We start from the raw sequence: 25,616 nt of genomic DNA, 5'->3' as shown, positions 1-25,616 counted from the left end.
TTGGTCGGCACTTCCCTGTAATAAATTGCGGGAAGTGAAAGCCCTTCCTTGCGCTTGGACCTCTTCCTCCCGAACGCGTCGTCGGGAGGAGGTAATTTTAGCTATACTCCGCATAGGGCACTGTCGTTTTAGCCATCGACATCTTTTAAGCGGCGATCCTCCCCCACTCTGTCCCCACTGCTCTCAGCTGTGGACGGTAAGACACCTTTTAATTGAATGCCCATATTTTAATCCGTTACGCTCCCGTCTACAGCTATCGCCTGATCTATTGTCGATTTTAGCAGATGACACGCGCTCCGCCGACCGCGTTCTACAGTTTATTAGTGACAGTGAAATGACGTCAGTCATTTGAAGCTTTTTTTGGGGACAATCACCCCCTTTCTGTAGTGGATTTTTAAGCATTCTTCTATTTTTAGTTTCTCCAATTTTCTGACCTTGTTCCCATTGCTGCTGGTTTTATATTTCGGTTTTTTACTGTCTTAAGTCACGGGCTGGGTGCTAATGACCATAGAAGTTTTGCGCCCTAAAACCACAAAAAAAAAAAAAAAAAAAAAAAAAAAAAAGGTATTCCGCTGCACTTTCCGTCATTTCAACCCCGTGTCTGTCTCGGTTGCAGTTACAACAAAAATTACAGATCTTAGGTCAGTAGGTTGGACAAAAGTCTCATCATCGCTTGACATTTTGTCAGGCTTTTGTAGATTTCCATCAAAGTCAAATGGCTTCTCCAGCTCATGACATCTTATCTCTTGTCACCAAGGATAAATATTTACTTATTTTCCATCAATAAAGTCATTATTCCTTTGTTGTTGGTGTTGTTGTTGTTATAGCTAATTCACATATTAACAGTCAATAATATCAAAATGTTCCAAAACTGATAAAGAATTACTGCAGAATGTTTGCAGTTGAATAAACATTTCTACAAGATACAAATCCAGTGTAATGTATAGCACACATGTGAAACTTGTGTAACAAAGCAGTGGAAAGAGTATTTTTGTGCTACATGGCGCTAATATTCTGTTGACAATAAAATAGCATCTGCTGAATGTAATTAGCATGAGAATAAATGAACTAAAATGCACACTTAAAGCATCTTGACGTTGCTTTGCTGTCCTTCCACTGCAGACATTAGACAAACTGTACCTGCCCACTCCCAGTGCTGCAGTTTACTCTTGTGGATCATGAACCCTCACAGAAAGTGAGTAAGCTGTTAGCAGATGTATCTTTGGTGTTACAGGGATTATGTAAGCAGACAAAAGGTACTAGTTTCATGTGTCTCATGTGGGGGAAAGTACGAAATTCAGTAGGTGGGACTTGGATACATTGTATAAACCAGAGATCTTTGAGAGTTTGAAGGAGTGTTAGGCAACATTGAACTAAACCAGGGAAATTAATACAGTAAATGATGAAGAGTTAGGTTTGAGAGATAAAATAGGGAAAGCAGCAGAATGTCACACATGTAAAAAAAAGAGAGAGATTTGATTGACGAAAGGAGAAAATATAAAATATGAAGCAAATGAGGCAGTCAGAAGTGAATACAGATATCTGGAAAATAAAATTGACGAATTGTGAAATGGGTAAGCACAAATGGCTGCAAGACAATGACTAGGCCTAGGCCTTAGAGCCATGCATAATTTGGATAAAGATGAGTTGCTTCTATGGGGAAAATTAGAGACCATTGGAGAAAAGAGAAGCAGCTGAAGGAATATCTAGAGCTCTGATGGCTGGCCAGTACCAAACAAAGAAGGGGAAGCTGAAAGGTGGAAAGAAAATATAGAGAATTTGTATAAAGGGAAACAAACTTGAGGACAATATTACAGCAATAGAAATAGTAGGTGAAGATGAGATGAGAGATATGATAATGCAAAGGGAGTATGATGGAGCACTGAAAAACCTAAGAGGAAATAATGTCCATTGAGTAGGTGACATTACATCTGAAGTACGGACATCAGTGGGAGATTCAGCAACGAAAGAATTATTGATCCTCAAGTGCCGGATATGAGATGGGCAAAATATCCTTGTACGTCAGGAAGCATGTAAAAATTCCAGTTTCAAAGTAGGTAGGTGCTGACACGTGAATAATACTGAACTGTGAGCCTGATAAGCTATGGCTACAAAATAAAGAATGAATTTCTTACATGGAAAAAGCATTACAACTATATCTTGGAGAGCAATAGTGTCAGTTCTGGAACAACAATACCAAACTAACCACTTACCCTAGAAGGGCTTGAAGAAAGGCAAACATGTGTTCCAAACATTTGTAGATTCAGAGAAAGCTTTTAATAATATTGTCTTTACAACCCTTATTGAAATTTCCAAGGTAGTGGGTGTGACATGCAGTGAGTGAAAAGTTATTTATGACTTCAGAAATCAGACTGCAGTTACAAGAGCTTAATGACATAAAAGACGGTTGTGGTCAAGAAGAGAGTGGGACAGGAATGTAGTTGATCTACAGTTTTATTCATTCTACAGTTACTTTTATGGTGTGCAAACCACTGTGCAGTGGATGGCAGAAGATATTTTCCAATGCACGTTGTTACAGTTTTCGTGCATTCCATTCACATATGTATAGTGGGAAGAATGATTGTTTAAATCCTGTTTACACACTGAATTAGTCTAACCTCATCTTTGTGACTGCTGTGGAAATGGTACATAGTGGGTTGTAGTATATTCCTAGATTTATCACTTGAAGCTCATTCTACCAACATAATAAGTAGGTTTTCACAGGGGAGTTTTTGTCAATATTAAAGCATTTATCAGTTAAGTACTTTCTGAATATTCATGGCACTCTCCCAGAGGTCAAACAAATCTGTGACCATTCATGCTTCCCTTTTCTGTATATGTCAATTATTTGTCACAGTTCCCACACAATGTATGCAGCGTCATTCATAGACTGACTGCATTTCCCTCATTATCTGCCAATGAACCTCATTCTGTCAACCTACTTTACATATGAGTGAGACTCTGTCATTGTTCTAAGAGGGTGATTCAAATGAAAATCTTAAAAGTGTAGTAATATTTTTAATTGGAACAGTGGACAAAACACTTACATGTCATTTTTCAATGTAGTCTCCCTGATGCTGAACGCATGTATTCCACAAATTTGGAAGTGCATAGATACCAAGATGAAAGAATTATTTTGGTCATGTGTGTAGCCAGTCGTGCACTGTGGTTTTCACCTCTTCATCACTTCTGAAATGCTTATGTACCGTTGCTTGTGAGTGTGCATTTAACAGGTGATTCTCTAGGAGTGTGGTCTGGTGAATGAGGAAGATGTATCAGACATTCAAATTTAATTTCCTGAATAATCTCAATCTCTTAAGGACTGTGTGCAATTTGGCATTGTCTTGCTGTAGCAGTATTCTTAAAGTCAAGAGTCCTCATCATTTACTACTGATTTCTCAGCATTTCTGAATAAGTAGTTCTAGTTACCATCACTCTACAACCTACATAATGCTCCAGAATTATTCCATTTGCATTCCAGTAGAGAATGAGCATGACTTTTCCAGCAAACACCCGAGTGTGGATTTTTTTGGTTTCGGAAATGAGGTGTGTTGCCATTCGTCGCTTGAATTTTTCATTTCTCATTGGTGAAAGTGGACCCAAGTCTCATTGATTGTAACAATTTTTCTCAGAAATTCACCTTCACAGGCACTGATGTGATGCTCTTTCAATTCGACAGTCAGCTGACATGGTATCCAACTCAAAAACATCTTATCGAACTGCAGTACATTGTGAAAAATATTCTGTGCTGAACCAATATTAATCTTCAAACTTGTAGCTATTTTGTTCAGAGTCAGGTGTCTATTATCTTTTGCAAGCTGCTCCTCTAACCCAGTGTTCTCATCTGTTACTACACAGTGAGCCTGCACTGGTCTTGGGGCATCCTTAACAGAAATTAGACCACTTTCAAACGTCCTACACCACTCATACCCTTGGTGCAATGACAAACGCAAACCATCATACTGCACTGTCTTTCTGTTATGAATTTTGATACCACACTACAGAAACAATGCATCACAGTCTTGCTCATTTGCAGTGCATGTTGACAGGGAAGCAGCCATATTGTTGTGGATGGTGCTGTCTTCTGTCTGTCGTTCTGAACCCCAAGGAACACTACTGCCACCTACCAACCCCAGAGCACAACTTTCCAAAATTTTGTTGAACTTCTAAGGCTTCCCTTTCAATCACCCTCATATTTTGTATCGGTACATCCATTTATCTGCACAGATTCTGACTGTCACTCATGGTACTACAGTTATAGGGTAGTACATATTTTTGTTTTGTGAAGTGCACAATTTTACATTGCAAACATTTAAAAACAAGTTGCCAAGTTATATACCACTTTTAAATATTCTAAAGTTCTGACTGAATATTTGGGCAGCTTCTCTTGGACAATACTTCATTACAGATAACTGTATCATCCACAAGAAGCCAGAGGTTAATAATGTAGATGAGGCCACAAATGTACAATACAAACGACGACAGTCCTGACACATTTTCCTAGTGCACACCAGATTTCACTTCTACATCTGTCAATAACTCCATGCCAGAGTTAGCACACATGCTGTGTGCTTCCTATCAAAGAATCCTCACCCCGGTCATAAATTTTTCCTTACTCTCCAATGGTCCTACTTTTGATAATAACCATAAGTGGTACAGAGTCTTACGCATTTCGGAAATAGAGAAGTACTGAATCTACACGATGTCATTGACCCAAGGCTTTCACTTGAGTGCAGTGGACAGTATGTTGAGAAGATGAAAATCAACAAAGCAAAACAATGTAATGGTATAGAGGCAAATTAAATCAGGGAATTATGTTAGGAAATGAGACACTACAAGTATTGTGAATTTTACTATTTGGGCAGTGAAATGGTTTTCAAAGCAGAAGGGCAATTAAATGCAGACTGGCAATAGCAGTTTATGAAAAAGAGGGCAGGTTAACATCCAATTTCAGTTTAAATGCCAGGAACGTTTCTAAAATTATTTTACTGTAGTAAATGACGTGTGTGATCAGCATTTCAGACGACAAGAGAATAAAAGCTTTTGATGTGTATGTAAGAATGGTGTTGATCAAATAACAAATTAGCAGATAATGAAATGAACTGGGTAAAAAGAAAATATGTGAGGTGTAAATATGACAGAGGGAGATTAAGGTTTCGGTAAAGAAGTGGGTTCAGATGCATGTATGTGGTAGTTTCGCAGAAATGAAGAGGCTTGCACAGGTTGGACTTACAAGGAGAGCTGCATCAAACTAGTCTTGAAGACAGGAACAACAACAACAACAACAACAACAATGGAAACAGTCATTTCAAGGTTTCATGTTCCGACCTTTTGAGAGTGAAACATGATTCCTTCAGTAGCTCTCTATCTACAACCCTATACTTTATTTTGTAACTGCTATGGAGTAGTTCCTGCTTCCATCAAAGCTGCTGCACAGTGATTGTGTATGGCGGAGCATCCATCCCATCACAAGCTGTTCTTCTAGGATTTGAAGAACAAATATCTTGAGCTGGAAAGATAATATACAAAGAAAAAATGAAATATTGGTGGCAGGCAATGAAAACCTCATAAATACATTTTGTTAAATTTTGCAGTTGAAGTAAAAATAGTTTCTGAAAAGAATACAATAATGTAATACAGGAAGTTGCTAAATGTGTAAATATATAAGAGAAGCCTAGTTATTGACAGATTAGAGAAATCCATGCTGTTTCAAAACACTCTTCGATTATGGAGTTATTGGTTACTGGAAGTTAGTTTTCACAGACAGATGGAGTTAAGAGGCCTAACATCGATATGTGAAATGTTAGTTTGACTTTTATGACATGAAAAATTGCCAAATACAGGTCTTGTTGCCTTGGGAACACTGAAGATGGCAGATGGGACAGTTTGAATTCATGGAAGCTGTTTGTGCAACACTGAATCTGTTGAATCCTTCACTTGTTCGGTGTCCATAAAAGGGCACTTGTAGTAGTAGTAGTAGTAGTAGTAGTAGTAGTAGAAGGAGAAGAACAAGAAGAAGGAGAAGATGATGATGAAGAAATTTAACAGTGATGTAATGATAATTTCTGTGAAGTTTGGAATGTAGGAGATGAGATACTAGTGGAAATAAAGCTGTGAGGGCAAGCCATAAGATGGGCATGGATCCCTCAGTCAGTGGCACTTGCTTGCGAAAGGTAAAGCTCCCAGCTTTGAGTCCTGATCTGGCACATAGTTCTGATCTGCCAGCAAGTTTCATGTTTGTAAGTTGTACCAATATAATGATGAGTTGGGAAATCATTGCATAATTTGTACTGTTATAGTGATTAAGTGTCTCTCATTAGACGTTGCTTCATGTAATTTTCACATTGAAACTCAGGTCATTGATAGTGAGACACTTGTACCTATAATAATTACTGAAGGTATAAGGGCAACAAAAATTAGTATAATGATTTACATGTTCAGTAAACTACATATATAGGTAGTATTATTATTTTAAATGGGGACCTGGTAACATATAACTCTGGGGAGGAGGATGTAGTGGAACTGTAGCTGGAGCTTAGGATAGTTGAACTAGTACTGGATAGATAGAATAGTTTGTGATGGGAGGTACTGTGCACAGTTTGTGGTCTCTTTAAGAAACTCCAAAAGAGACTAACATTCTATGTAGTACACATAAAACAAAGCGTAGTATTATAGACAGGGATGTTAAATTAATCTAGGTGGCTGTTGAGAGTAATGGGATGCCTTCACTTATTACTGTAACAGAATATTATTCAAAGACATCTCACAAAACACAAAGAAATTCCAGTCAATTGTAAAGCCAGTAAGTGGCACAAAAGTTAGTCCAGGCACTTATGGATGACACAGGAAATGGAGTGGAGTGTGGCACATGAATAGCAGAAATGATGTGCAGTGTTTCAGAATGTTCCTTTACTAAAGAAAATCCAGTAGTAGTGTCCCAATTTCACACTGATCTCCAGGAAGGGTAGCAGAAGAGATCCAGAAAACACAAACACAATCACTGTAAGATACCTTGAGATAACTTGTACAGAATGAACCTCCCCCCCCACCCTTGGCCCCCCCCCCCCCCCCCCCCTGGTGGAGTCATCACTTCCAGTCTTGATAGTGGCACTGAAAGGCTTAAACTGATACAGCTTTTAATGTGATCAGTCATGTTCTTTTGAATGATCTGCAAGGTCCCAAAATGATTTCCTTTTAAGACATTTTGCAGTTTCAGGAAAGAGAAAAGTCACAAGGAATCTAATCAGGAGAATGGGGGGCTTTAGAATACTAGGAATGCCTCTTCAGATCAAAAATTTCGTGATGGAAGGGGTTGTGTGACATAGGGCATTGTCATGATGAAGCATTCATTTGTAATCAGTGTCTAGTCTCCCTTGATTCGCACTTTTCCTGGGCCTTTCATCTTTGTAAAACAATTGACAGGCAGTTTTTCCTGGAGAGAGTGTTATAACTTCAAGTTGAATAAATATATTTCAAGGACAACACAATACATGTAATTCGCAGATCAAGTAAACAAAGTAAGACGTGTGTACACTTTAACAGTCAAATCAGAACTGAGTCTGAGTCTAGCGGCTGCTCGCGGCTGGCCGCTTAGGTGGCCTTGCTGCGGTGGCACTTTGAAAGATTGGCGATTCACAACACTTTTCCTCCTCTTACAATTTTTGCACAGATCTTGATGGAGGTGGCCTGTAGATTGCTAACATCCATAGGTGTTGTTTGACTGGCCATAAAGCCTTGAGGAGGAGGCTTCCTGTATGGACTGATGTGTCCCCGATGATAACGGGTTGAAATGACAGGAGACGTGGGGGTTGCATCTGCTGGGGCCCCATGCACCAATCTGCCTGTTGCGGCAAGTCCGGTTGTTATAACAGGAGACAAGGGTGATGTGTCCGCGTCCGTAGGAGAAGGAGGCAAGTAGAGTTGTTCTGACAGGTGGTGGTCATTCGGTTCCTGCATGGGCACATCTGTTGGCGTCAGTTCTTGTGGTGGCACCGAGATGATGGTGAGAGGACTGTGTTGTGAGTAATGAGATATTCCAGGATCCTGAGTGTCAGGTAGAGCCAAAGGTGGTGTAGCGGCATCCGGAACAGGTGTTGCCGGCACACGAGGCTGAAGCTGGTCCAAATGACGCACTGCAACACCCGTGTCCACCTAAATATCATACAGGGGTCGGCTACAGTGTTGTAAGATGCGGCCAGGACTCCATTTTGGCTGCCTGCCATATCCCCGTACCCATACACGGTCGCCGGCGGTGAACTGGCCAAGCAAAGGCATCTGCGGCCGTGAGGTGGGAGGCTGCAGAAGAGGAAGTAGCATGCAGGGCAGTCGGCCACGTAAGTGCTCAGCCAGGCTGTGGTCGCCAATGGGGGTGAAATGGTAAGAAGCCAGAAATTGGAGAAGCACATCATCAGCAGCAGAAGAAGTCAGCAGTTTCCTCATTTGAGCCTTAAATGTGCAGACCAGACGTTCAGCCTCACCATTTGACTGTGGATGGAATGGAGGGGCCATGATGTGCATGACGCTGTGACGGGCACAAAAATCAGCAAAATCAGAAGAGGCAAATTGTGGACCATTATCAGTAACAAGAGTAGAGGGAAGGCCTTCCAAAGAGAAAATGCGAGCTAGAGCTTTTGTGGTTGCCACGGTGGTAGGCGACGGGCAACGGACAATGAAAGGAAAGTTAGAGTAGGTGTCAGTAGTGAGAAGCCAATAAGCACCTACAAAAGGTCCCGCGAAGTCAGCACGAATACACTTCCAGGGCATCTCAGGCGAAGGCCACGGTGACAAAGATGACTTCGGTGCGGTGACCTGTGACGCACAAGGGCCGCAGGCAGCGACCATATGTGCGATTTCTGAGTCAATGCTGGGCCAGTACACATGACAGCGCACCAGAGATTTTGTGTGAGAGACACCCCAGTGCCCTTGGTGAAGGAGACGCAATACCGAAGCAAGCAAAGATGCAGGTACCACAACACGCAGTGAAGCATTTTTGGTGGAAAGGAGGATAACACCATCCCTATGCGTGAGGTGGTAACACAAAGCGTAGTAGTTCCGCAATCGATCAGAAGTCTTAGCGGACAGATGATCTGGCCAACCCTTCTGAATACAGCGTAAAACCTGGGAGAGGGTAGGGTCAGAACCCGTAGCAGCCACCAGCCGGTCCCCAGTGAAGGGGAACCCGTCCACAACCCGCTGCTTGGGCACATCCAGGTGGAAACACAAGAGTTCATCCCTATCGAATGCCAGATCAGGACCCATGGGAAGGCGAGACAGTGCATCAGCATTCACATGTTGAGCTGTCGGCCGGAAATGACTCTCATAATTGAAACGAGATAAGTAGAGAGCCCAACGCTGGAGGCGGTGTGCAGCCTTGTCAGGAAGTGATGTTGATGGAAGAAACCAGGGAACAAGTGGTTTGTGGTCCGTAACAAGATGAAATTTGGATCCATTGAGGAAAACACCAAACTTATGAAGAGCATAAATAATGGCCAAAGCTTCTTTTTCAATTTGAGAATACTTTTGTTGGCCATCTGTGAGCGTTTTGGAGGCATAAGCAATGGGTTGTTCAGAACCGTCAGAAAAATGGTGGGCAAGGACTGCACCAATTCTGTATTGAGAGGTGTCCGAGGCAAGAACAAGATGTTGACCAGGTTGACAAGTAGCCATGCACGGGTCCTGTTTCAGCATAGTCTCCAATTTCTGGAACGCCACATCGCATGACACGGACCAGTGAAAAGGCATGTTTTTATGCAACAGGCGATGCAACAGCTGAGCCACCGAAGCAGTAGATGGTAGAAACCTGTGATAGTATGCTATTTTCCCCAAGAAGGCCTGCAGTTCCTTAACAGATGTAGGGGGGTAAGGGCATCAATTGCAGCAACAGTTTGCTGAAGTGGACAAATACCATACTGAGAGAGTTGAAACCCCAAGTACGTGATAGAGGCTGTAAAAAAATTTTGATTTCTGCAAATTACACTTAAGGCCAACAGTCTCTAAGACATGAAAAAATGTCGTGTTGGCAGAAGAGCCAACACCTTGTTACTAGAGGAGCCCGAAATGCACGCATCTTAGCTCATGCAGGCTGCCGCAAGGAGGGAAGAACTATACTGACATGAGGTCTGGAACATGACAAGGAATTAGAATTCAGAAAGCGGATGTAATTAGTTTCATACTTAACTTTAATCCATCAATGATGAACGTCGCTCTTGACAGTACATGAGTCACAATATTATCTGTTCAGAAGACATAGTAACTGAATATGGCGCCTTGTTAGGTCGTAGCGAATGATGTAGCTGAAGGCTATGCTAAACTGTCGTCTCTGAAAATGCTAGCAAAGTCGGCTGTACAACTGCGGCATGTGCTAGGGCACCTCTCTAGACTAGGCCTGCTGAGTGGCGGCGCTCTGTCTGCAATCACTGATAGTGGCAACATGCCGGTCCAACACATACTAACGGACCGCGGCCGATTTAAAGCCTACCACCCAGCAAGTGTGGTGTCTGGTGGTGACACCACAAAAAGTGTGCAGAGATTCTGAAGATGTTCTTCAGTGGTGGAGACATTGACAACAATGTAGTCCATGTAATTTATACACCCAGGGACAGTGAGCAATAATTGTTCCAAGAATCGCTGAAAGAGAGCAGAGGTGCTGGCAATCCCGAATAGCAATCGTTGGTATTGATAGAGGCCAAAAGGCATGTTAAGGACCAGAAACTGCCGGGAAGCAGCATTGTGGGGAAGCTGATGATAGGCTTCTGACAGGTCAAGTTTAGAAAAATACTGGCCTCCAGCAAGTTTAGTGAACAGTTTTTCAGGTTGAGGCTTAGGGTAAGTGTCGATGAGGCATTTAGTATTTACAGTGGCTTTGAAATCGCCACAGAGATTAATATCACCATTGGGCTTAGCAACGACAATGACAGGAGAAGACCACTTACTGGAAGTGACAGGAAGCAAGACCCCTGAAGCAGTGAGACGATCCAGCTCCCGTTTGACCCGATCACGAAGGGCCACAGGAATGGGCCAAGCCTGAAAAAACTTAGGCTGAGCAGTGGATTTGAGCGTGATATGAGCTTCAAAGTCGTTTGCACAGCCTAACCCAGGACAAAAAAGGGACAAAAATGTCATTGACAAGGAATCCAATTGAGCATAAGGAATAGTATCAGAGACGATATTGACAGTCATCTATGGAGAACCCAAAAACACGAAAGGCATCGAAACCAAAAAGATTCTCCGCATTACTATGGTCGACCACAAATATGGGAACAATGCAAACTACAGATGTAAGATACCTCAGCATCAAGTTGTCCCAAGAGAAAAATCTTCTGTTTATTGTAAGTCCATAATTGCCTAGTGACAGGTAGCAGGATTGGAGAACCCAACTGAAGATACGTCTGAGAATTGATGATAGTGGCAGCAGAACCAATATCCACCTGCATGCGAATATCCCGACCCAGTATTTGGACAGTGAGGAATAACTTCCCTGAAAGGGAAGAAGTACTATTGACAGACAACAAAGAAGCAGAATCAGCGTCATATTCATGAACATCATGTATGCAGTCAGATTTGCAAACGGATGACACATGACTCTTCTTTGTGCATTTGTGACACACGGACCAACGTTGTGGACAATCCTCTCATGAATGTTTCGTAAAACACTGCGTACATGAAGGAAGTTGCCATGGGGTTTGCTGCAGTTTCTTAGAGGTTTGTTTACGGCTAGGCTGAAGCTGCACTTGGGAGCATACTGCGGCCATGTCGGCTGGTGGGGACACACCGCATGCTTCGTCAACAGCTCACAGAGATTGTACATCCCCGATGTCACCCTATGCCTCTATTTGTGCTCATGCGGCGCGAAAAATTTCAAAAGACTGAGCAATGGATAGGACTTCATCTAGAGTCGGATTTGCCAACTGAAGGGCACGTTGCCCGATTTCTTTGTCGGGCGCCGACCAGATAATAGCATCCCGTACCATGGAATCGGCGTAGGATTCTTTGTGAACGTCAGTAACATATCAACACTTTCAACTAAGGCTGTGAAGTTCAGCAGCCCAAGCATGATAGGATTGATTCAGTTGTTTTTGACAACGATAAAAGGCAACACGATAGGCTACCATATGCGTATGCTTTTGAAAATATACGGACGGAAGTGAGCACATTTCAACAAAGGACAAAGACGCAAGATCTTTCAAAGGAGACAATTGCGACAACAACAGATACATTTGAGGTGAAATTCGTGAAAGGAAAAGAGACTTACATGTTTGGTTGCCCAAGACATGAAATGCCAAGAAGTGCTGTCGAAGACGTTTTTCCTAATCAGACCAGTCTTCCGCCGTCTCATCGTAAGGAGGAAAAGGAGGGAGAGACCATGATAAGAGACACCCCGCATTGGATGCCATGACGAAATTACGAATTGCATTTGTGAGAAGTGTTTGCTGTTCAATGAGACCTTGCAATAGTTGACTTAATTAGCCATGGAAACCTGTGGGTCAACCATGAAAAAGAAAAATTCACTGCCTCGTCGCCAATTGTTATAACTTCAAGTTGAACAAATATATTTCAAGGACGACACAATATATGTAAGTCACAGATCAAGTAAACAAAGTAAGATGTGTGTACACTTTAACAGTCAAATCGGAATGGTGTCCGAGTCTAGCAGCCGCTTGCTGGCTGGCCGCTTAGGTGGCGCTGGTGCTGCATGGCTGGCAGACAGCGCCGCATGTGGAGGACGCGCGTAACTGCGCAGCGGCTCTTTGAAAGATTGGTGAATCACAACAGGAAGGTTGTGGAAATCTCTGTGCCACTCCTCACTTTGCTGCTTTGTCTCAGGATCATACTCCAAAATCTAGGATTCATCACCTGTGATCACATAACTGTATCATTTGTGGTCATTGGTAGTCCTCTAAAAATCAGTGCACATATTTCTTCTACTGAATTGGAGTTTTTAGCACCATTTTGGTGCAAACCTTTTACATGTACAAAACTTCAGTCAAAATTTGATGTATGGTGAAAGTGTTCAATAAGTTGCCCACTATCCTTATTGTTAAACGTCAATTTGATTTCTGACGAGTGTACAAACATTAGACTTTTTGTTAGTCTTTGAAGCTGAAAGTCTGACTGAGTGAAGTTGTTCTCAGCTTTCCAGAAATGATTTGTGCCAGTGAAAAAGGGGTGCTCTTGATAAGAAATGTTCCCCTTAGGCCTGTTTCAACTTTTCAAATGTCACATTTCTGCATTCCACACATTAAACTGTGCTGTTCCATATTCATAACACACAACAAAAACCCGACTTTGCTGTTTGGTTTTGTGGGGCGCTCAACTGCGTGGTTATCAGCGACCCGACTTTGCTGATAGCACTCTCAAAGATAATGTGACAGCTATACAGATCTGTAATTTGGACTGAGCATCTGGAAGGTATGATTACACCAATCCACACAAGAACAACAACACAGCTTTGCTAGATCACTTGCAGTGTTGTCAGTCTTATTGCTTTTCTCACACACCTTCCGTCTTCAATGAAATGTTGCTAAGTTTTAATAGTGCTAACATTGTGTAACATACTGTCAAGATTTATGATATTAGTGATACTACTCAAAGTTGTTAAGGACTTGGATGCTATGCATGCACAATTTAAAAAATCTTTGTCACCCTTCTGATTTGCATGGTGCATTGTGATAATTATATGGAAGTACACAGCCATTTTCTGTATCAGTTTGCTGTCATTCATTAGAAGATGAACAACCTTAAGTACAAGTATTCTCTTATGATGAACTAAAATTACTATAATCTGCTTCAGAAATACTTTCTGTTCATCCAAACAAACTTATACAATTAAACTGAATTTGTATTTGTACTTCTATGAATTGTGAAGCAGTTTGGTGATTTCTTTCGAGAATCCGTTTCTCTCACCACATAAAACTAAAGTGTCACACCTCATTGCTGTACATTGTTGTATAAAAAGTGAGCAAATATTAAATCCTTTCTTCAACTTTTTAAACATGTCACATTTGTATATTGCTTTAAATGTCTAGAAATTTAAAACTGAGCACTTCACATTATGGAGAAATGTAGTGTCCTGTGATTACGCTGTCAGTGAGTTGTGATCTGAATTGGTCAACATGTACAGATACTTGAGTGTAGCAGTTTGTGGAATGATTACATAAGCATATTCATCAGTGAATCAAGTGGCAGACTTTTTCACAAAATACTAGAGAACTGAGTAAGTCTATATAAGAGACTGCTTGCAGAACTCACATCAGGCATGTGGAAGCTGTATCAGAGATGAGTAACAGGAATATTGAATATATAAAGAGAAGGGTAGCAGAGATAGTGACAGGTAGGTGGACACATGGAAGGATATGATGGATGTACTAACTGGGGTGTTCAGTAGTTCTGGCAGTTGTGCCAGTGGAGAAGAGATGTACAAAACAGTTCTTATCAGGGATACAATCAGAACCGCTCACTCACTGAAACTGACAATCTCTTTTTGACGATTTACCACTCAGCATTCGCTTGACAAATTAAATGAAGGAAAGGCGCTTTGCGTTCTTCATTAAACATCATTATACCTGTATTTTCAGGTTATTTCAACATTTACTGTAAAATTTTTAATGATTTTGTCTTTACTTTTTTTTGCAGTTTTAATATTTTGGGGTCCTACATTACAACTTGTGTATTTCTATGCCATCAGTGTTTAATTTCTTGAAAGTGCTGAGTATGCAAGGATAATTGATCATTTCCTTTCACATAATTTGCTGTCAAATGTACAGTCCGATTTCAGAACTGTGCTAACAACTGAAAACGCTACAATGCTATATTACACTGAAGTGCCAAAGAAACTGGTACAGGCATATGTATTCAAATACAATTATATGTAAACAGGCAGACTATGACACTTTGGTTGGTGCCACCTATATAAAAGAAGTGTCTGGAGCAATTGTTAGATCGGTTACTGCTGCTATGGCAGGTTATCGAGATCTGTGTTTGAACGTGATGTTATAGTCGGTGCACGAGCGATGGGACGCAGCGTCTCCTATGTACTGATGAAGTGGGGATTTTCCTATATGATCATTCCACAGGTGTATCGTGATTATCAGGAATCCAGTAAAACATCAACTCTGACAGCTGCACCCGGAAAAATATCCTGCAAGAAAAGGACCAACAACAACTGAAGAGAATCATTCAACATGACAGAAGTGCAACCCTTCCACAAATTGCTGCAGTTTTCAATGGTGTACCATCAACAAGTGTCAGCATGTGAAACATTCAATGAAACATCATCAGTATGGACTTTTGGAGCTGAAGGCTCACTCTTGTATCCTTCATTGCATGACACAAATATTTATGCCTCGCATGGGCCTGTCATAACTGACATTGGACTGTTGATACTGGATACATGTTCCCTTGTCAGATGAGTATTGTTTCAAATTGTACCGAGCAGATGGACGTGTATGGGTATGGAGACTCTCGTGAACCTATGGACCCTCCTTGTCAGCAGGGGACTGTTGAAGCTGGTGGACACTCTTTAATGGTTTGGGAAATTTTCTATTGGAGTGATATGTGACCCCTGACATGCCTAGATATGACTCTGTCTGACCACCTGCACTCATTCATGCCCATTGTGCATTATGACAGACTTGGGCAATTCCAGCAGGACAATGCGACACACCACGTTTCCAGAATTGCTACAGAGTGATCCCAGGAACACTCTTCTGGGCTTAAACACTTCCGCTGGCCACCAAACTCCCCAGATATGAGGATATCTGGGATGCCTTGCAACGTGCTGTTAAGAAAAGATCTCCATCCCATCGTACTCTTACAGATTCTTGGTATCAGTTCCCTCCAGCAATACTTCAGATATTTGTTGAGTTCTTGCCACGTCCTGTTGCAGCATTTCTGTGTGCATGCAAGGCCCCTGCAGGATATTAGGCAGGTGTACCTCTTTCTTTGGCTCTTTGGTGTATTTCCTCTTTGGGGTACTGGATGGATAAAACAAAAGGTTTCAAACACTAGTCACCTTACTTAATTAAGGCATTTGATTGTGTCAATCACAAAATTTTGCTCCAGAAGTTGGACCATTGTGGAATGTGGGGAGTGGCTCACAATTTGTTGAGCTCCTTAAGAACAGAACAAAAGTCGTTCTTCATAGCACTGAGAATGGCTACGATGTGGAATCAGAGTGAGGCACAGTTAAATGGGGGCCGACATAGGGTCAGTTCTGAGGCCACTCATGCTCCTTATTTATATAAATGATGTGCCTTGTAGCACTAGAGATCAGAGGCAATTCTAGGTCAGTCAAGCGGTGGACAAATGATGTGGTGGGAAGGGAGTAAGGGGTTTGGGGGAATGGAATATCGCTTAACAAAAGGAGAGTTGGGGGTCCTCCACAAACAAAATGTTAAAATTTGGTGTTGCTTAAAGTAGTTTTTGGTAACTGTTTTGGAGTTCAGGGTAAAATCATGTCTACAGAATGTGTGTGCCTAGGAAAATAATATGATTTGACACAGATGTCCGGCGATTTTGAAGGTTTTGTCCGGGGTCAGCAGTTTGTTTTGGCAGGCATACCCAGCATATTTAGCTTTCTTGATTATTGTAAGGTGTACTCAAACATGGGTCACTCCAAAAGAAATGAACACTATTTTCTTAAAATCCATCTTTTATTCTACATGTTTGAAAGTTTTACAGTGTGTAGATACATCCTTTAGGAACAATATTTTCATTTCTCCACATAATTTCCACCCCTCTCAACTGCCTTACGCCATCTTGGAACCAGCGCCTGTATACTCACATGGTAAAATTCTGGACCAACCTGTTGGAGCCACTGTTTGGCAGCATGTGCAAGGGAGTCCTCATCTTCAAACCTTGTTCCACAAACAGAGTCTTTCAGTTTCCCAAGGAGATAATAATCACATGGAGCCAGGTCAGGACTCTAAGGCAGGTATTTCAGTGTTGTCCATCTGAGTTTTGTGATCGCTTTCATGGTTTTTTGACTGACATGTGACCATGCATTGTCATGCAATAGGAAAACATCCTGCTTTTGCTGATGTGGTCAAACATGAATCTGTCGAGCTTGAAGTTTCATCAGTGTCGTCACATATACATCAGAATTTATGGTGGTTCCACTTGGCATTATGTCCACAAGCAAGAGACCTTCAGAATTGAAAAACACCATAGCCATAACTTTTTGAGCAGAAGGTGTGTGTTTGAATTTTTTTTTCTTGGGTGAATTTCCATGATGCCACTCCATCGATTGCCTCTTCGTCTCTGGTAAAAAATGATGGAGCCATGTTTCATCACCAATCACAATTCTTCCAAAAAAATTCATCTCCACCATTCTCGTACTGTTCCAAAAGTTCACTTCATACCATTTTTCTTGTTTCTTTGTGAGTCACTGTGACATCCTGGGAACCCACATGGCACAAACCTTTTTTAACGCCAACACTTTCAATATTCTGCAAACACTTCCTTCCCCTATCCCAATGTAGCGTGACAATTCGTTCACTGTGATGTGTCTGTCAGCAGTCACCAATTCGTTAACTCTCTGTACATTGTCTGGAGTGTGTGTGGTACGAGGCCTGCCACTGCAAGGACAACCATCAATATTGCTGTGCCCGCTTTCATCACATAACCTGCTTGCCTACCAACCAACTAACCATACTGCGATTGACAGCAGCATTTCCGTACACCTTTCTCAACCTCTTGTGGATGTTTCCCACTGTCTTGTTTTCACAGCACCGGAATTCTATGAGAGCACATTGCTTCTGACAAACGTCAAGTGTAGCACCTATCTTGAAGACATGGTGTGAGGGCTCCACTCACGGGAACAGGTTGAACTCAGTTTGAAAACAAGTGGGAAGAATGTATCTACACACTGTATAACTTTCACAGATGCCGAATGAAATCTGTGTTTTTACAAAAGTAGTGTGCCTTTCTTTTGGAGTGACCCTCATACACTAATGTACATGTTGTGTCAATGATTGGCACTGTTTCAAATACTGCAGTTGAAGACATACTTCATTTTCTACAAACTTAACTCTAAATCACAGTAAGACTCAGTTTTTAGTTTCTAACAAAGGGTTCAACAAAACCTAACATTTTAATTATCCAGAATGGGCATTTGAGTAGTAAGACTGAACAGTTCAAATTTCTAGATGTCCAGATAGTAAACTGTCATGGAAAACCACTTTGCAGCATCTCGTTCAGACCTAATCCTGCCATGTTTACTATTAGAACAGTATCTGAAGTAAGTGGTAGTTGGGCATGAAAAGTAGTCTACATTGCTTTTTCCCATTCACTTATGATGCATGATATATTTTGGGATAACTCTTCCCATTCTCGAAGTGTATTTTTAGCTCAGAAATCGGTGGTTTTGGGCATATGTGGTAAGTTACATATATTCTTTACTGTCATTTATTGTTAATAGTATTCCAGAAGATTAGCAACTTTCACTTAATATTAGGAAGCAGAAAGGCATGCAGTGTTCTGCTGCATCCATTTTCAGTAAGCTACCACAAGAATTCCAAAATCTTAATTAATGCATACACTTTCAAATCTATACTCAAGAGTGCCCTCATGGGTCACTTCTTCTATTCTGCCAAGGAGTTCCTCGAAAAGAAAAGCTCATTCCTGTGTCGTGTTGTTGATTGTATTTACATGAACTTACAGCTTGATGTCTTTTTTGGGATTCAACATTTTATTTATTGCTTTTATGTTGTAATTTCATGTGCTGACATGTTCCATGAGCATGGAATTTTGCTTGTCAATTCAGTCCTACAGAACTAGACATGTAAAATAAAAAACAAAACTGAAAACTCACTATAAAATCATGAACAGCTTCTAATGTTATTAAAAATGAAATATACTGCAAAATATAAAACAGACATTATCTAAATCCTGGAATTACCTACAGTTGTTTTTCTTTAGGCAATCACTCCTGGGTCTGTTCATTTGGGGCTAAAGGTATCACCCAACTACACCGGAACCAAAAAATTCTCAAGTAACTGGGTTAGTCTCTATTTTCCTTTTATTTGTGTTGAGTGCAAACAATGCATTTCTTCTGATATGGTCCATGTAGCTGAAGGTCTCATTGCTGTAGGTGTAGAATGAATGATGTACATAATTACAATGCTGTGAAGCACGTGCTGAAGGAAGTTGTTCTTGTTGAACTACTAAATGGGACGTATTTGGGGATATTCCAGAGATAGATAAGACATGTGGGAAGTGCCTGTGATGTCAGTTTAAGAACCAGGAAAATATTTAAATAAAATTTCTGGAATTGCTTTTGGCCATGCTTGTAACAAGGAGAGACCATTTTACGAAGCTGTTTGATGTGTGATTCAAATTTAGGTGCTTCACTTATCATTTGTTTGTGACATTTGTTTGAAAATGCAAAATAACAAAATTTTCAATCTCGGGAATATTTTTAATAACCATTAGTGCAGTTGTCATGTGTATTGAATATGGAATCATTCAAGATTTTCTTTTTTCAGAGTTCAAATATCATTGTGATGATCCCTTCCTATGAGAACCTATAAGCAAACTTAAATCTACAGGATGTTCACCTGGATTCTTGTACTACCACTGTGTGCATAGCAACATACTTATTGTTCATGAAGTGCTTGTAGATAATAACAAGAGAGTGTTGAGGAAAGTGTTCGTTTATGTCATATTAACACAACAAATTTAGTCCATCTCCCTACTGCATTGCTACATCTCTTACAGCATTCTGTATGTTGCCTTATAAGGATATATTTTCTGTGAAACAACAGTATTCATTTTCCATGTCTTGCTCAGAAGTAGACAGAAGACCTTGGTTTTCTAATTCAGAATGTAATCCTCAAGGAAGTAATGTTACAAGCATATCCTCATGTAATAAACATTTCAAGATATCTTTGGACTGCAATATCCACATTATTGAGGAAAAGATACATCCTGGATTTTATAGGCACTGTTGTTCTGATAAGCAATGTCATACTTAAAGGTGCTTTTAATTGTCTCTCTAGGAATCCAATGCATAGTAGAGGTAGTAATCACAACACAAATTGCATTATTACCTGCATGCAATCGCTGCTGCTTTGAGAATATCGGAGTTTGTGGCTGTGGTCATTCCTGCTGTGTCTGCCCAGCTCTTTTGCAGCAGGCATTTTTTTGTGTGTGAGAAGCCCAGATACATACCTGATGCAATCTGAGGTGCCAGGTGGCAACAACCGTAATAGCATATAACCCCTCCTGTACCTTCTCTACAGCATGATCCCCCTGCGGGTCTGGGGTAAGAATAGGCCCGAGGTATTCCTGCCTGTCGTACGAGGCGACTAAAAGGAGTTTCAACCGTTTTGGCCTTCCATGTGATGGTCCCCCTTGGGGTTTGACCTCCATTTTTCAAAATTCTACAGAAGTAGGAGCCTTTTGGGGAAGGACACCTTACGTGGTGTACCACTGGTCCTAAGTGCACTCGGACCTTGGCACTCAGCATTGCACCGGCGTTGTAACCATACCCACTATTACTCAAATTGGGCCTAAACGCCTTTTGGGTTGTCCAAGTTACGCCCATAGTGCGTCTCCATCTGCACCAGCGATCATGATGGGCTTTCCATGGCACCAGACATCCAGCACGGTAGCCAGCCCGTTGTGGTGGGGTCGTCATGTACCCTCTAGGTTGTAGCCCCCTGACAACACAGCGATCGTACTGCCGATACCTGAGCTGCACCCTCCCCACGTCGGTCAAGGAGTAGATGCCCGTCTCCTTGGGGCATCAGGACTCCCGGCAATGGTCATCCTGCCAGGTGGCCCTTGCTGCGGCTGGGTGGCGCCCGTGGGGAGAGCCCCTGGTCGGAGTGGGTGGTATCGGGGCGGACGTTTCGCAGATGAAACGTCACCACGTATCAGGTCGCTCTGCGGCCGAGTCTTTCAAAAGAAAAGGTACCGTTTCTAGTTCTGGTTCTCCTGCCCTTTCCCCCTTGGCCACTCCATGGGAGGAGGGACAGGCCTGCCGGCTTGGAGCGAAGTACTTCCCCCGCTATTTGATCTGTTCTCGAACCGATGGGGGGACATTCGCCACCTCCAAGCCCATGTTCTTTGTTCAGCACATTGAGGACATCTTCGGGGAAATTGAGGCTCTCAGCAAGATGCGTTCAGGGTCCATTCTTATCAAGACCACCTCCGCCACACAGTCGGCGGCGCTCCAGGCGTGCGACCGCCTAGGGGACATCCCAGTCTCCATTGTCCCACATCTGGCACTAAATAGGACGCAGGGGTTATTTTTCATCGTGACCTCCTGCTACAATCTGATGAGGAGCTCAGGGCCAACCTGGAGCGCCGAGGTGTGCATTTTGTCCGGCGAGTCCAGCGCGGCCCCAAAGACCGACGCATCGACACCGGGGCCTTTATCCTCGCCTTCAAGGGGGACATTCTCTTGGAGAAGGTAAAGGTGATGTGCTACCGGTGTGACGTGCGACCCTCCTATGCGCTGTTTTAGGTGTTTGCGCTTTGGGCACATGTCGTCATGGTGTGAGGCTGAGCCCCTTTGTGGCGATTGTGGATGTCCTCTTCGTGAGGAACATACATGCACCCCACCACCTCGGTGTGTTAATTGTCCTGGCGTCCACTTGCCTAGATCCTCAGACTGCCCCGCATATCAGAAAGAGAAGAAGATACAAGAAATCAAAACTTTGGATCGGCTGTCTTATTCTGAGGCCAGGAAGAAGTACGACCACCTCCATCCCGTGCCATTAACCACTTCGTTTGCCTCAGTTGTGTCCACTCCTTCCGCGGTATCCTCACCCCTCTCCTGTCCCCCCTCCGCATCCTCCGCCCATCAGGGGGCTCTGCCTCCGCCTCCCAAATCCCTCCCTTCCAAATCCTCCTCCCCCATGGCCCCCACCCCCTCTGCCCCAGGGGCCACCCTTCCTCCTCCTTCTCCCCCCACGCCACCTGAGAAGCGATCCTCTTCTCAGGTGTCCATCGGGGAAACGTTCCGGACCCCGGCTTCCGAGGTCCGGCGTTCCAAAACGGACCCCGCGCGTGAGGACCTTCTTCGGGTCCAGCCCGCCATCATTGTGCCTCCTCGGCCTTCCAAGAAGGCCTCCAAGAAGAAGTCTCTATCCCCCTCTCCACCCCGGCGCGTTTAGACTGACGCTCCATCCGTGAGTCGCTGCTCCCGGCCGTCCTCAGTTTCGCCGGGACGCTCTGCTGCCAGGCGCTCAGCTGGCCTTTCGTCGGCAAATGATGCTGCCCCTCCCACACAACCAGGGACAGCGGCTGCAGCTGGTGATGAGTCGATGGAACCGGATCCGCCTCCCGTCGGTTGTAGCGTTGTTCCCTCGCAACCTGGCCCTCCGCGGCCGTCGAGGTGACCAGCTCTTCCCCCGTCTCGTTCCCCTGACTTTTTGACTAACAATGGCGTTGTTTCATTGGAACATAAGAGGTATTCGATCTCATCGGGAGGACTTACAACTGCTCCTCTGCCTGCACTGTCCGCTCGTCCTTGGACTCCAGGAAACCAAGTTGCGCCCGACTGACCGTATTGCCTTTACCCACTATACCTCGGAGCGGTATGACCTCACCCCTGTGGACGGTGTCCCAGCTCATGGTGGGGTAATGTTGCTCATTCGGGACGACGTCTATTACCATCCCATCCCATTGACCACCCCACTCCAAGCAATAGCTGTCCGCATTACTCTTTCTGCTTTTACTTTTTCAGTTTGTACCATCTACACTCCACCGTCATCTGCTGTTAGTCGGGCTGACATGATGCACCTGATCGTTCAGCTTCCCCCGCCATTTTTATTGTTTGGCGACTTCAATGCTCATCATCCCCTTTGGGGCTCTCCTGCATCCTGTCCAAGAGGCTCACTCTTGGCAGATGTCTTCAACCATCTCAATCTTGACTGCCTCAATACCAGCGCCCCGACTTTCCTCTCGGACTCCACTCATACCTACTCCCACTTGGACCTCTCGATATGTTCTACCACTCATGCCCGTCGGTTCGAGTGGTATGTCCTTTCTGACACCTATTCGAGCGACCTCTTCCCCTGTGTCGTTCGTCTCCTGCACCACACCCCATCCCCACGTCCTTCGAGCTGGAACATACTGAAAGCTGACTGGGGACTTTACTCATCCCTGGCGACCTTTCCGGACCACGATTTTCCCAGTTGTGACAGTCAGGTCGAATACCTCACGGCTGTTATCATCCATGCTGCCGAACGTTCCATTCCTCGTACTACTTCTTCACGTCGCGTTTCCGTCCCCTGGTGGAACGAGGCTTGTAGGGATGCTATCCGTGCTCGACAACGTGCTTTACGCACCTTTCGCCGGCATCCTACGTTGGTAAATTGTATTGAATACAAACGACTCTGAGCGCAATGCCGTAGAGTCATCAAAGACAGCAAAAAAGCTTGTTGGACACAACTAAGTTTCTAGGGCTCACGTTGGACAGGAAACTGTGTTGGTCTCCACATGTCTCTTATTTGGCGGCCCGTTGTACACGTTCCCTTAATGTCCTCAGAGTTCTTAGCGGTTCATCTTGGGGAGCGGATCGCACTGTCCTGCTTCGCTTGTATCGGTCCATAGTCCGATCGAAGCTGGATTATGGGAGCTTCGTCTACTCGTCTGCTCGGCCATCCCTCTTACGCCGGCTCAACTCCATCCACCATCAGGGGATACGTCTTGCGACCGGAGCCTTCTACACTAGTCCTGTCGAGAGTCTTTATGCTGAAGCTGCCGAGTTACCGTTGACCTACCGGCACGACGTACTGCTGTGTCGGTATGCCTGCCGGCTGTCGTCTATGCCCGACCACCCCTCTTACAAGTCCTTCTTCGCCGATTCTCTTGACCGTCAGTACGGGTTGTATGTGTCTGCCCTGCTGCCCCCCGGAGTCCGCTTCCGTCGCCTGCTTCGACAATTGGATTTTGCCCTCCCTACCACCTTCAGAGAGGGTGAGAGCCTGACACCACCTTGGCTCCAGGCTCCGGTTCATATTTATCTCGACCTCAGCTCACTCCCGAAGGATGGTACTCCGGCTGCAGTGTATTGCTCACTGTTTGCCGAACTTCGTGCTCGACTTGCTGGTCACACCTTTATTTACACCGATGGCTCCAAAACTGACGATGGTGTCGGCTGTGCCTTTGTCGTCCGGGCCACCACATTTCAATACCGGCTCCTCGACCAATGTTCCAGCTTTACGGCCGAGCTTTTTGCTCTCCATCAGGCCGTTCAGTATGCCCGCCGCCACCACCATTCATCATATGTACTCTGCTCTGAATCACTCAGTGCTCTTCAGAGCCTTGGAGCTCCCTATCCGGTCCATCCCTTGATTCAATGGATACAGCAGTCCCTCCATTCTTTCGCTGATAACGGTGGTTCTGTCAGCTTTCTGTGGGTTCCCGGACATGTAGGAGTGCCTGGGAATGAGGCTGCGGATGCTGCAGCCAAGGCTGCAGTCCTCCTGCCTCGGCCAGCCTCCCATTGTGTCCCATCATCCGACGTTCGTGGGGATGTATGTAAGAGGCTTGTGTCGTTGTGGTGGGATGCTTGGTTGGTCATCCCTCCAAGGAAACAAGCTCCGGGCAGTAAAACCGCTACCAACTGCTTGGACAACATCCTCCCGACCATCTCGGCGCGAGGAGGTCCTTCTGACCAGGTTGCGGATTGGGCATTGCCGGTTTAGCCACCGCTACCTGCTCTCCGGTGACCCAGCCCCGCAGTGCCCTTGTGGTCGGGCATTAACAGTGCGCCATGTTTTATTGTCGTGTCCCCGTTTTAGTCAATATCGTGTTGTCCTGTCCCTGCCATCTACTTTACCGGATGTTTTAGCTGATGACGCTCGAGCAGCTGCTCTCATATTCTGCATTTTATAACTTTAACTGGCTGGTCCAAAGACATTTAATCTTTTTACTTATTTTGTCTGCATCTTTGTCGGGTCCTTCTGGTGTCCCCTCCATCCCCTTGAGTTTTACCAGATTCCATGTGCTCTAACAACAGTGACTGGGCGCTAATGACCTCAGCAGTTGAGCGCCCTTAAACCCAACCAAAAAAAAAAAAAAATCTACAGCATGATAGGTTGGAGACATTTTCTGTCTGGCACTAATGTTTAATCAACCGTCTCCTACATGCAATAAGTTATTTAATATTTAAACTATCCCACTCAAGCAGCTCCATATTTGGGAAAGGGTGAAGGTAGATTGTTTAATGAAAGAAACTGGAAGTGCTACCACAAGTAACAAATTTCTGCAGGGGTGCATTAAGTCTTAGAAAAAGAGGTTAGAAGTTCCACGGGAAAGGATATCTACACGTGAAAGAAGCACGTGCCGTAGTGATTCAGAGCTTCATGTACAGGAAGGATGTGAGCACCTATGAAGGGGGATGGAGAGGAGTGCGGGTGGATTTCAGTGCTGAAACAAACGATTTTGTAATGGCATATCGATAATAAAGCTACTGCCACAGCCGCTGCTGCACGATCACCACCAAATTATTTACTTGAGGAAAATCGTTTCTGATGTCCTGGTGCCTTAGTATAGTTCCCCTGTGTTGTGTTCTGCCCACTCGTTTAATATATAGGGTGCCCTAGGAAAGCTGCTTACTTGGATTGCTAGACAACAATTTGAGAAAATCTTACTAATGGTGTTCA

This window comes from Schistocerca cancellata, chromosome 2 (genome assembly GCF_023864275.1).
Source record: "Schistocerca cancellata isolate TAMUIC-IGC-003103 chromosome 2, iqSchCanc2.1, whole genome shotgun sequence".
NCBI lineage: Eukaryota > Metazoa > Arthropoda > Insecta > Orthoptera > Acrididae > Schistocerca > Schistocerca cancellata.
This window is presented reverse-complemented; position numbering follows the sequence as displayed.